The 10,294-nt window shown below is 42.6% G+C and overlaps 1 long non-coding RNA gene across 2 annotated transcripts in view; it reads left to right on the forward strand.

Annotated features, from left to right (window-relative positions):
* Positions 1-1,300: 1,300 nt before the first annotated feature.
* Positions 1,301-10,294, forward strand: part of LOC106699503 — a 38,553-nt gene continuing 29,559 nt past the window's right edge. For both annotated transcript variants that reach the window (XR_001351101.2, XR_002826220.1), the window contains exon 1: positions 1,301-1,598. This is a non-coding gene — a long non-coding RNA (uncharacterized LOC106699503). The remainder of the gene's footprint in view (positions 1,599-10,294) is intronic.

The following is a 10,294-nucleotide window of genomic DNA, read 5'->3' on the forward strand; positions in this document are numbered from 1 at the left end:
GGCTAAGAAAGAATTCAGAGCAAAGACTCAAACTATAAGAGAGCGTTTATTTAGAGAAAGTCACAGGGTAGAAAGTGATCCTGATCTGTAGAAAGAAAATGGGCTCAGAAAAACAGGTTATAGAGGCAAAGAAAGGGCCCTTGGAGCTTAGGAAGAGAGAGATGCAAGGGGAAAACGTGCCTGGGGGGAGTGGGGGAGGAGGAAAGGGCGTGGGCATGCTCCCCATACAGAGAGCTGTGTTAGGTCCTCCCTTCTCAGGGTGTTTAAGGGAGGAGATTATAGGGGAGATCCCATGGGCCGATCTCAATAGAAAATTCATTAGCTTTTCAGGTGTGTCCTTTCATGGCTGTGGTCTCTACTGATTGGTCAGTGCCAGCGTCATTAGACAATGCACTGATCCTAATGCCTGCCATGGTTTTGCTGCTTTTCTGGGCCTAGAGCTGAAACACAACTGAGGCCTAGATATATTTCATGTAAATCAGAACCTCATTGTCCTGGGGGCTTATTGCTTAAGGGCTCTTCTCCGGCTCCTTGTTCGTTCCCCCTCTAGGGGGTCTACAGCATGACCAGCCGCATGCCAGGGGAAGAAGGATCAGGGAAGGGTCTGAACTGCATGACCAGCAATATGCTAGGGGAGAAAAGGTTACCCTGGGGGCAAGATCCTTGTTCCCCCAGTTTTTCTTGTTGTCAGGCACCCAGGGATTTCCTCCCAGGTGACCTTCCATACCTGACCTATTGTCCTTGCTCTGCTCATGTCTAAGTGCCTACCACAATTATATGTATGTATGTGTAATTGTGAGTGTCTATATGTCTGTGTATATGTGTGTCTGTGTACACATGTGTATGTATGTGATTATTCATATGTATGTGTAACTGTGTTTATGCCTGAATATGTCTGTATGTGTCGAATTACACAAAGGGACACAGGCACAAATTTCAGGGGCACAGGACCAAATTTCAGGGACACAGGCACAAATTTCAGGGGCACAGGACCAAATTTCAGGGACACAGGCACAAATTTCAGGGGCACAGGACCAAATTTCAGGGACACAGGCACAAATTTCAGGGGCACAGGTTGAGGAGTAAGGCTCATTGGACAGGCCGACAGGGGACAAGGGACAGGGAATAAGGTGAAGAGGGAGATTCAATTGCAGCTGGGGCTAGAAATCCAGAGTGAGCAGGAATGGGAAATGACATTAGGACTCTGTGGAGAGGGAAGTTCTGAGCTGAGGGTGTTGGTCATTTCAAAACAGGAAGGGAGTTGTGCGGAAACAAGGTTGTTGTACAGAAGTGCGTTGCCCTTGGGGGAAGGGCAGCCAATACGGTTGGGGTGAGCACAAGAAACGTCCCACACAGTTTCCAGAGCCAGAGAAGGGTTTCCATGTCCAGCTGCCACAAGACTGAGAGGTGCGCAGTTGATCTCAAAGCCAGGTACAGGTTGGGTAGTTGTGGCATCTCCAGTTGTGTATAGGAAAGCTAATGTGAACCTCCAAGCTTCAAGATGTCCTTCAGCCCTGCTTTCAAGTTAGCAAGATGCCAAGATCTGTAAGTGAAACTAACTGAGGCCCGTATGGAGGCTGAAAAGGAGCCTGGAAGAGGTAAGGGGGCAGGGTGAGGGATGGAGGGTGGGAAGACCTTGGAGTGTTCTGAAGGCAGAAGAATGTAGAAAACATTCAGAAGGAGGGGTGTGGTGGAGGGGATAGAGGACCAGGGAGACATGGAGTGTGGGGAGCCCAGAAAAATCTAGAAAATGGAGAGGTGGGAAGGGGGTGGTGTGGAGGCCCAAGATGGGCAGAGCCTAGAGCAGCCGTGGGCAAACTACGGCCCGCGGGCCAGATCCGGCCCGTTTGAAATGAATAAAACTAAAAAAAAAAAAAAAAAAAAGACCGTACCCTTTTATGTAATGATGTTTACTTTGAATTTATATTAGTTCACAGAAACACTCCATCCATGCTTTTGTTCCGGCCCTCCGGTCAAGTTTAAGAACCCATTGTGGCCCTTGAGTCAAAAATTTTGCCCACCTCTGGGCTAGAGGAATATAGAAAAGAGGGGGAGAGGACAAGAAAAAAGGAGGGAAGAGGATGAAGAAAGGGCCACTACTCTGGAGAAGGGTGGTAACTCTCGAGCTGAGGAATTATCTTACCGGGGTTGGACTACTTGTCCACACTTTTATTTCTTAATACAAACAGAGGCCTCAACCATATCCCATGCTGTTTAAACTGTAGGACTAACAGGCTCCTTTAGATGGCATAGGGGCTTGTTCACATTCACACCCTTCCCCAACCAAGGTCTGTCTTTAAACGTCTGAGGGATCCTCTGCAGCATGGAGCTTCCTCTTCCCTCTATCTCTACCATAATTTGTCCCCTGCCCCCCCTTTTTTGGTTAATTCTCTCCTGAGGATATTTCTTCCATTACTTTTTCTGAGACAATGGAAAGGAAGGAGGTTGGGAGAGAGAGAGAGAGAGAGAGAGAGAGATAGGGAGAAACATTGATGTGAGAGAGACACATTGACTGGTTGCCTCCCTCACATACCTAACCAGGAGCGGGAGTAAACCCTTGACTGGGAATCAAACCCACGACCCTTCGGTGCAGAGGCCCTAACCACTGAGAACCAGCAAGGCCTTGAAGACTTCCTGCCCCAAAGGGCTGCTCGCTGGGGCTGATTCACTGCATCGATTTCCTTTGGCTGCCATTTTGTTGAATCTTCCCCTCAAATCCGGAAATGCCCTCGATCAGCCCCTGTTAGCTGTACTTACAGCGCCCTCTCCTGTTCTTCAGTAATCCACTCCAGAATTTCAGCTCTAAAACCTCCCCATCCCCTAAACCAGTGGTTCTCAACCTTCCTAATGCCACGACCCTTTAATACAGTTCCTCATGTTGTGGTGGCCCTCACCCATATAATTATTTTCGTTGCTACTTCATAACTGTAATTTTGCTTCTGTAAACAATATGTAATTATATATGTGTTTTCCGATGGTCTTAGGCGATCCCTGTGAAAGGGTCATTTGACCCCCCAAAGGGGTCGCGACCCACAGGTTGAGAACCGCTGCCCTAAACCCCCCTGCCCCATGGAGATGTCCTCCTGGCTCCTCATGGTTTCCCTCTAGATGGGGACCCTTCCCCAGCTCAGAGCCCAGGCCAGAGACTCACCTCAAAATGAGAAGGAAGTCACCACAGAACCAGCCCGGAGACCACATTCTTGTTGGGCAATCCTTTATCCTCTCAGCCTTAAGGTGGAGTTAATATGAAGATGAAAACAGTCCAGAATGAAAATTTCACACCAGTTGTTTTTGTAACTGCAGTTGAGGAATTGGTCCAGGCAGCCAAGATAGGAATCTGTTTGTCTTTCTAAGATGATTCGTGTAATGTATGGGAATTATATTTAGTAATGAAGCAGCAGTCTCTTCTGTTAATGTCCCACAAAAGCTCATAAAAAATGTCAGCTTAACTTTTAAGAATTCACAAGGATTGTGTAGACACAAGCAGGATTCATAAACAGAAATTAAGGCACAATTACTTTTTCTAGTTGGCAAAGTATTATCTTCTAAAGAAATATGATGTCTTCTAAAAATTTCACGATCTACAGGCTAAATACAGCTGAAATTCTCTTGCCAAGCACAAATCTCAGAATAATCTCAATTACACCTGGTGCCCATGGGTCTAAGATGCTCACGGCTTGCTCAGTTCCTCTTGCTATTAATTCAGCTCTTACCAAAGTCCATATGTGCCTAGAGAGAGCAGCAGAAGTAGTAGTAGCCACAGTTTCTTCTATGCGCCTGGAGAGAGTAGTAGCCACAGCTTCTATGCGCCTGGAGAAAGTAGTAGCCACAGCTTCTATGCGCCTGGCGAGAGTAGTAGCCCTAGTTACCTCTATGCGCCCGGAGAGAGTAGTAGCCACAGCTTCTATGCGCCTGGCGAGAGTAGTAGCTACAGCTTCTAATCGCCTGGCAAGAGCAGTAGCCACAGTTTCCTTTATGCGCCTGGTGAGAGTCGTAGCCACAGCTTCTATGCACCTGGTGAGAATAGTAGCCACAGCTTCTATGCACCTGGTGAGAATAGTAGCCACAGTTCCCTCTATGGGCCCAAGGAGAGTAGTAGCCACAGCTTCTATGCACCTGGCGAGAGTAGTAGCCACAGTTTCCTCTATGAGACTAAGGAGGGCAATAGCCACAAATTCCAGTAGACGGTCCATGGCCTTGTCCTTGCGGATTCAATCCCAAATATGATTGAACTGTAGGAGAGTCTATTGCTCCTCCCGCCTTAAGGAAGCCTTGGCCAATGAGAACCACTTGCGATCCACACTTCCGTGAAGAAGGTACTAGGTCATTTCCGTCAAGTGGGTCCGGGCGCCATGACGACTAACATTGCAAGTGCCGGAGGGAGTGAGAGGCAATGAGAACCCCCAATGCAAACAATGCCGGGAGAGCATATAGCAGTTCAACTACAGGACCAGCATTGCTTATACAGAAAGATTGACCATTTGGAAGTTGTTTTAATAGTGGGTTAAATAAGGGTCCCCAAGTGCTATCCTTCGTCCCCACAAGCGGAAGCCTGCTGAAGTTGAGAGGCCGGGAAGGACAGCACTGAAGCAGCACTAACCGCCAGCACTGTTGTAATTCCATGTACACTTTCACTTCACTTTGAGGAACAGGATCGCACAGCCTGACAGCCTGTTTATTGTAACGATCCCTTAAAAAGCCATCGACCCTCACTCTCCGGTGCAGTAAGGATCCTGGCTGCTGTCAGCTGCCCCACGGCCTCACTGCAGGCTCACTCCCCAGTGTTCCCCTGGGTTTCCACCTCTGGGCTGGTATTTGTGTTCTCAAGTATGTGCTTTCTTTGTTTATTCACAAATTCGATGTGCCTATCTGAAACAGAGGGCAAAAGCAGGACTCAGAAGATGAGGAATAGCTTCTACCATATGGGCTGTCTTGCTTTTTGCTCATGAGAGCTAGTGAACATTGGGTTGAATCCTAGAGGATCTGCCCCAGAGATGGGTAGTTGAAACGTGAGATGGGCAGCAGGTAAAGGCATGGAGGGATGAGCTTCTATGCTGAACTGTAAAGCCTGGGAGGGGTGTGGGATGTTGGATAGATTTGGGATTAAGTGGATCAACTGGTGCCATGGAAGAGGGCTGTGGGGAGAGGGGCTTAAGGATGAAGATGAGGACCCTGAGTGGGGGTGGACCTATCATTTGAGGGGGTAGCAACTGAAATTGCTTTTGAAAAATTTTATTTCAAGAAAAACGATTTTTATGAAACATATATTTTTATTGATTTCAGAGAGGAAGGGAGAGGGATAGAGAGATAGAAACATCAATGATGAGAATCATTGATTGGCTGCCTCCTGCACACCTCCTATTGAGGGGGATCAAGCCCACAATCCAGGCATGTGCCCTTGGCCAGAATCGAACCTGGGACCCTTTAGTCCGCAGGCTGACACTCTATCCACTGAGCCAAACCTGCTAGGGCAAGAAAAAGGATTTTAAGTATAATAATGTTACATGCAATAAACATTAATATTTCAAGAAAAACAATTTTAAATATAATATTACATGCAATAAAAATTAATATTTCAAGAAGAAAAATATTTTTTAAAAAATATATTTTTATTGATTTCAGAGAGGAAGGGAGAGGGAGAGAGAGATAGAAACATCAATGATGAGAGAGAATCACCACACGCCCCCCACCAGGGATCGAGCCTGCAACCTGGGCATGTGCCCTTGACCTGAATTGAACCCGGGACCTTTCAGTCCACAGGCCGATGCTCTATCCACCTAGCCAAACTGGCTAGGTCAAGAAAAAAAAGATTTTAAATATAATAATATTGCCAAAACTGTACTAACATAGTATAATATCACAAAATTTGTAGGAAATATTAAAAATCTGCAAATAATAAGATTACTACTATTATATTCTAATTTATTTTTCCTCTGGGTCTATTCTGGGTCATCAGTTTATGTTGTTCATTATATTCCACAAATGAGTGGGATCATGTGATATTTATCTTTCTCTGACATGCTTGTTTCATTTAGCATAATACTCTCCAGGTCCATCCATGCTGCTTCAAATGGTAAGAGGTCCTTCTTCTTCTTCTTCTTCTTCTTCTTCTTCTTCTTCTTCTTCTTCTTCTTCTTCTTTTTTTACAGCAGTGTAGTATTCCCTTGTGTAGATGTACCACAGTTTTCTAATTCACTCATCTGCTGATGGGCACTTAGGCTGTTTCCAAATCTTAGCTATTATAAATTATGCTGCTATGACCATAGGGGTGCATATATCCTTTCTGATCGGTGTTTCTGATTTCTTGGGATATATTCCTAGAAGTGGGATTACTAGGTCAAATGGGAGCTTCATCTTTAATTTTTTGAGGAAACTCCATACTGTCTTCCACAGTGGCTGCACCAGTCAGCATTCCCACCAGCAGTGCAAGAGGATTCCTTTTTCTCCGCATCATCGCCAGCACTTGCCATTTGTTGATTTGTTGATGATAGCCATTCTGACAGGTGTGAGATGGTACCTCATTGTTGTTTTGATTTGCATCTCTCGGATGATTAGTGACTTTGAGCATGTTTTTACATGTTTCTTGGCCATCTGTATGTCCTCTTTCGAGAAGTGTCTATTTAGGTCCTGTGCCCATTTTTTGATTGGATCATGTATCTTCCTTTTGTTAAGTTGTATGAGTTCCCTGTAAACTTTGGAGATTAAACCCTTATTGGAGATAGCATTGGCAAATATGTTCTCCCATGCAGTGGGCTTTCTGGTTGTTTTGTTGATGGTTTCTTTTGCTGTGCAGAAGCCTTTTATTTTGATGTAGTCCCATTTGTTTATTTTCTCCTTAGTTTCCATTGCCTTAGGAGCTGTATCAGTAAAGATATTGCCATGACATATGTCTGATATTTTGCTGCCTATGAATTCTTTAATATTTTATGGTTTCCCATCTTATGTTTAATTCCTTTATCCATTTTGAGTTTATTTTTGTGTATGGTGGTCTAGTTTCATTTTTTTGCATGTATATGTCCAATTTTCCCAACACCATTTATTGAAGAGACTATCTTGGCTCCATTGTATGCTCTTGCCTCCTTTGTCAAATATTAATTGAACAAAATGGCTTGGGTCAACTTCTGGGTTCTCTGTTCTGTTCCATTGGTCTATATGTCTGTTCTTGTGCCAGTACCAGGCAGTTTTGAGGACAGTGGCTTTGTAATACAGCTTGGTATCTGATATTGTGATCCCTCCAACATTGTTCTTTCTCAGGGTCACTGCAGCTTTTTGGGGTCTTTTTTTAATTTCATATGAATTTTTGGAAAATTTGTTTTAGGTCTGTGAAATATTCCGTTGGTATCTTAATGGGGATTGCATTGAATCTATAAACTGCTTTGGGTAGAATGGACATTTTAATGATGTTGATTCTACCAATCCATGAACACAGAATATTCTTATTTGTTTATGTTTTCCTCTATCTCTTTTTTCAGCGTTCTGTAATTTTCTGAGTACAGGTCCTTTACCTCCTTGGTTAAATTTATTCCTAGGCACCTTAATTTTTTGTTGCAATGGTAAATGGGATTGTTTTTTTAGTTTCTCTTTCTGTGAGTTCATTATTAGTGTATAAAAAAGCCATAGAGCCCTAGCTAGTTTGGCTCACTGGATGGAGCGTCGATTTGGGGACTGAAGGGTCCCAGGTTTGATTCTGGTCAAGGGCATGTACCTTGGTTGCAGGCACATCCCAAGTGGGGAGCGTGCAGGAGGTAGCTGATTGATGCTTCTCTATCATCGATGTTTCTAACTCTCTATCCCTGTCCCTTCCTCTCTTTTTTTTAAAAAAAATCAATAAAATATATTTTTTAAAAAGCCATAGATTTCGCTGTGTTAATTTTGTATCTGGCTATATTGCTGAATTCATTTATTAAGTCTAGCAGTATTTTGATGGAGTCTTTGGGCTTTTCTATGTACTATATCATGTCATCTGTGAATAATGACAATTTTACGTCTTCTTTTCCTATTTGGATGCCTTTTATTTTTTCTTGTCTAATCGCTATGGCTAGCACTTCCAGTACTGTGTCGAACAGGAGTGGTGAAAGTGGGCATCCCTATCTTGTTCTTGTTCTTAGGGGAAATGGTTTTAGTTTTTGCCCATTGAGTATGATGTTGGCTATAGGTCGTCATATATGGCATTTATCATGTTGAGATATGCTCCCTCAAGTCCCACTTTGCTGAGAATTTTTATCAAAAATGGGTGTTGGATTTTGTCGAATGCTTTTTCTGCCTCTATTGATAGAATCATGTGATTTTTGCCTTTCAATTTGTTTATGTGTTGTATCATGTTTATCGTCCTGCGAATATTGTACCAGCCTTGCATCCCTGGAATAAATCCCACTTGATCACGGTGTATGATCTTTTTAATATATTGCTGGATGCAATTTGCTAATATTTTGTTGAGGATTTTAGCATCTATGTTCACCATAGGGATATTGGCCTGTAATTCTCTTTTCTTTGTAGTGTCTTTATCTGGTTTTGGAATTAGGATAATGCTGGCCTCATAAAAAGAGTTTGGAAGTGTTTCTTTCTCTTGGAGTTTCTGAAATAGTTTGAGGAGTATAGGTGTTAGTTCTTCTTTGAATGTTTGGTACAACTTCCTTGTGAAGCCGTCTGGACCTGGACTTTTGTTTGCTGGGAATGCTTTTTTAAATTTATTTTTATTTTATTTTATTTTTTAAAATATATTTTATTGATTTTTTTACAGAGAGGAAGGGAGAGAGATAGAGAGTTAGAAACATTGATGAGAGAGAAACATCGATCAGCTGCCTCTTGCACATCTCCCACTGGGGATGTGCCAGCAACCCAGGTACATGCCCTTCACCAGAATTGAACCTGGGACCTTTCAGTCTGCAGGCCGACGCTCTATCCACTGAGCCAAACCGTTTTTGGTGGAATGGTTTTTTAAAAATTTATTTATTACTGCTTCTATTTCATTAGTTGTTATTGGCCCATTCAGGTTGTCTGATTCCTTCTGATTCAGTTTTGGGAGATTGTATTTTTCTAGGAATTTGACAATTTCCTCCACATGGTCCAGCTTATTGGCATATAGTTGTTCATAGTATTTTCTTTTTTAAAAAAAATATATTTTATTGATTTTTTACAGAGAGGAAGGGAGAGGGATAGAGAGTTAGAACTGGTCAGGGCAGTATTTTCTTACAATCCTTTGTATTTCTGTGGTGATGGTGGTTTCTCTCCATTTTTGTTTCTGATTTTATTTATTTGGGTCCTCTCACTTTGTTTCTTGATGAGTTTGGCTAATGGTTTATTAATTTTGTTTATCCTTTCAAAGAACCAGCTCTTGGTTTCATTGATTTTTTTGTATTATTTTTTTAATCTCTATGTTATTTATTTCTGCTCTAATGTTTATTATTTCCTTCCTTCTACTTACTCTAGGACCATGGTCAGCAAACCGTGGCTCATGAGCCACATGCAGCTCTTTGGTCCCTTAAGTGTGGCTCTTCCACAAAATACCACGTGCAGGCGCGCACGTACAGTGCAACTGAAACTTTGTGGCCCATGCATAGAAGTCAGTATTTTGTGGAAGAGCCCATATTTTGTGGAAGAGCCACACTCAAGGGGCCAAAGAGTCGCATGTGACTTGGGAGCCACGGTTTGCCAAACACTGCTCTAGGCGTTTCTTGTTGTTCTCTTTATAGTTCTTTAAGTTGTAGCCTTAAATAGTTTATTGCTGATGTTTTTGTGTTGTTTTTTTTTTTTTTTGAGGTATGCCTGTAGTGTTATGAGCTTCCCTCTCACGACTGCCTTTGCTATGTTCCAGAGATTTTGGGTTGTTGTGTGTTCATTTTCATTTATTTCCAGGAAATTTTTTATTTCTTTCTTGATCTTGTTGGTAACCCATTTATTGTTTAATAACATGCTATTTAGCCTTCATGTGTTTGAATGTTTTTACTGTAGTTGATTTCTAATTTCATTCCACTGTGATCTGAGAATGTGCTTGCTATGCTATCAATCTCCTTGAACTTGTAGAAATTTGTTTTGTGTCCTAACATGTGGTCTATCTTTGTGAATGATCCATGTGCACTTGATCCATATTCTGCTGCCTTGGGGTGAAATGTTCTATACTGAATGTCAATTAAATCCATCTGATGCAGTGTGTCCTTTAGAGTTTCTGTTTCCTTGTTAAGTTTTTGTCTGGAAGATCTATCCCGTGCAGTCAGAGGGGTGTTAAAGTCCCCTACTATGACTGTATTATTGTTGATCTCTCTGTTAAATTCCTCTAGAAGTTAAAATATATATA

This window comes from Myotis lucifugus, unplaced genomic scaffold (assembly GCF_000147115.1).
Source record: "Myotis lucifugus unplaced genomic scaffold, Myoluc2.0 scaffold_421, whole genome shotgun sequence".
In the NCBI taxonomy this organism is placed as follows: Eukaryota; Metazoa; Chordata; class Mammalia; order Chiroptera; family Vespertilionidae; genus Myotis; species Myotis lucifugus.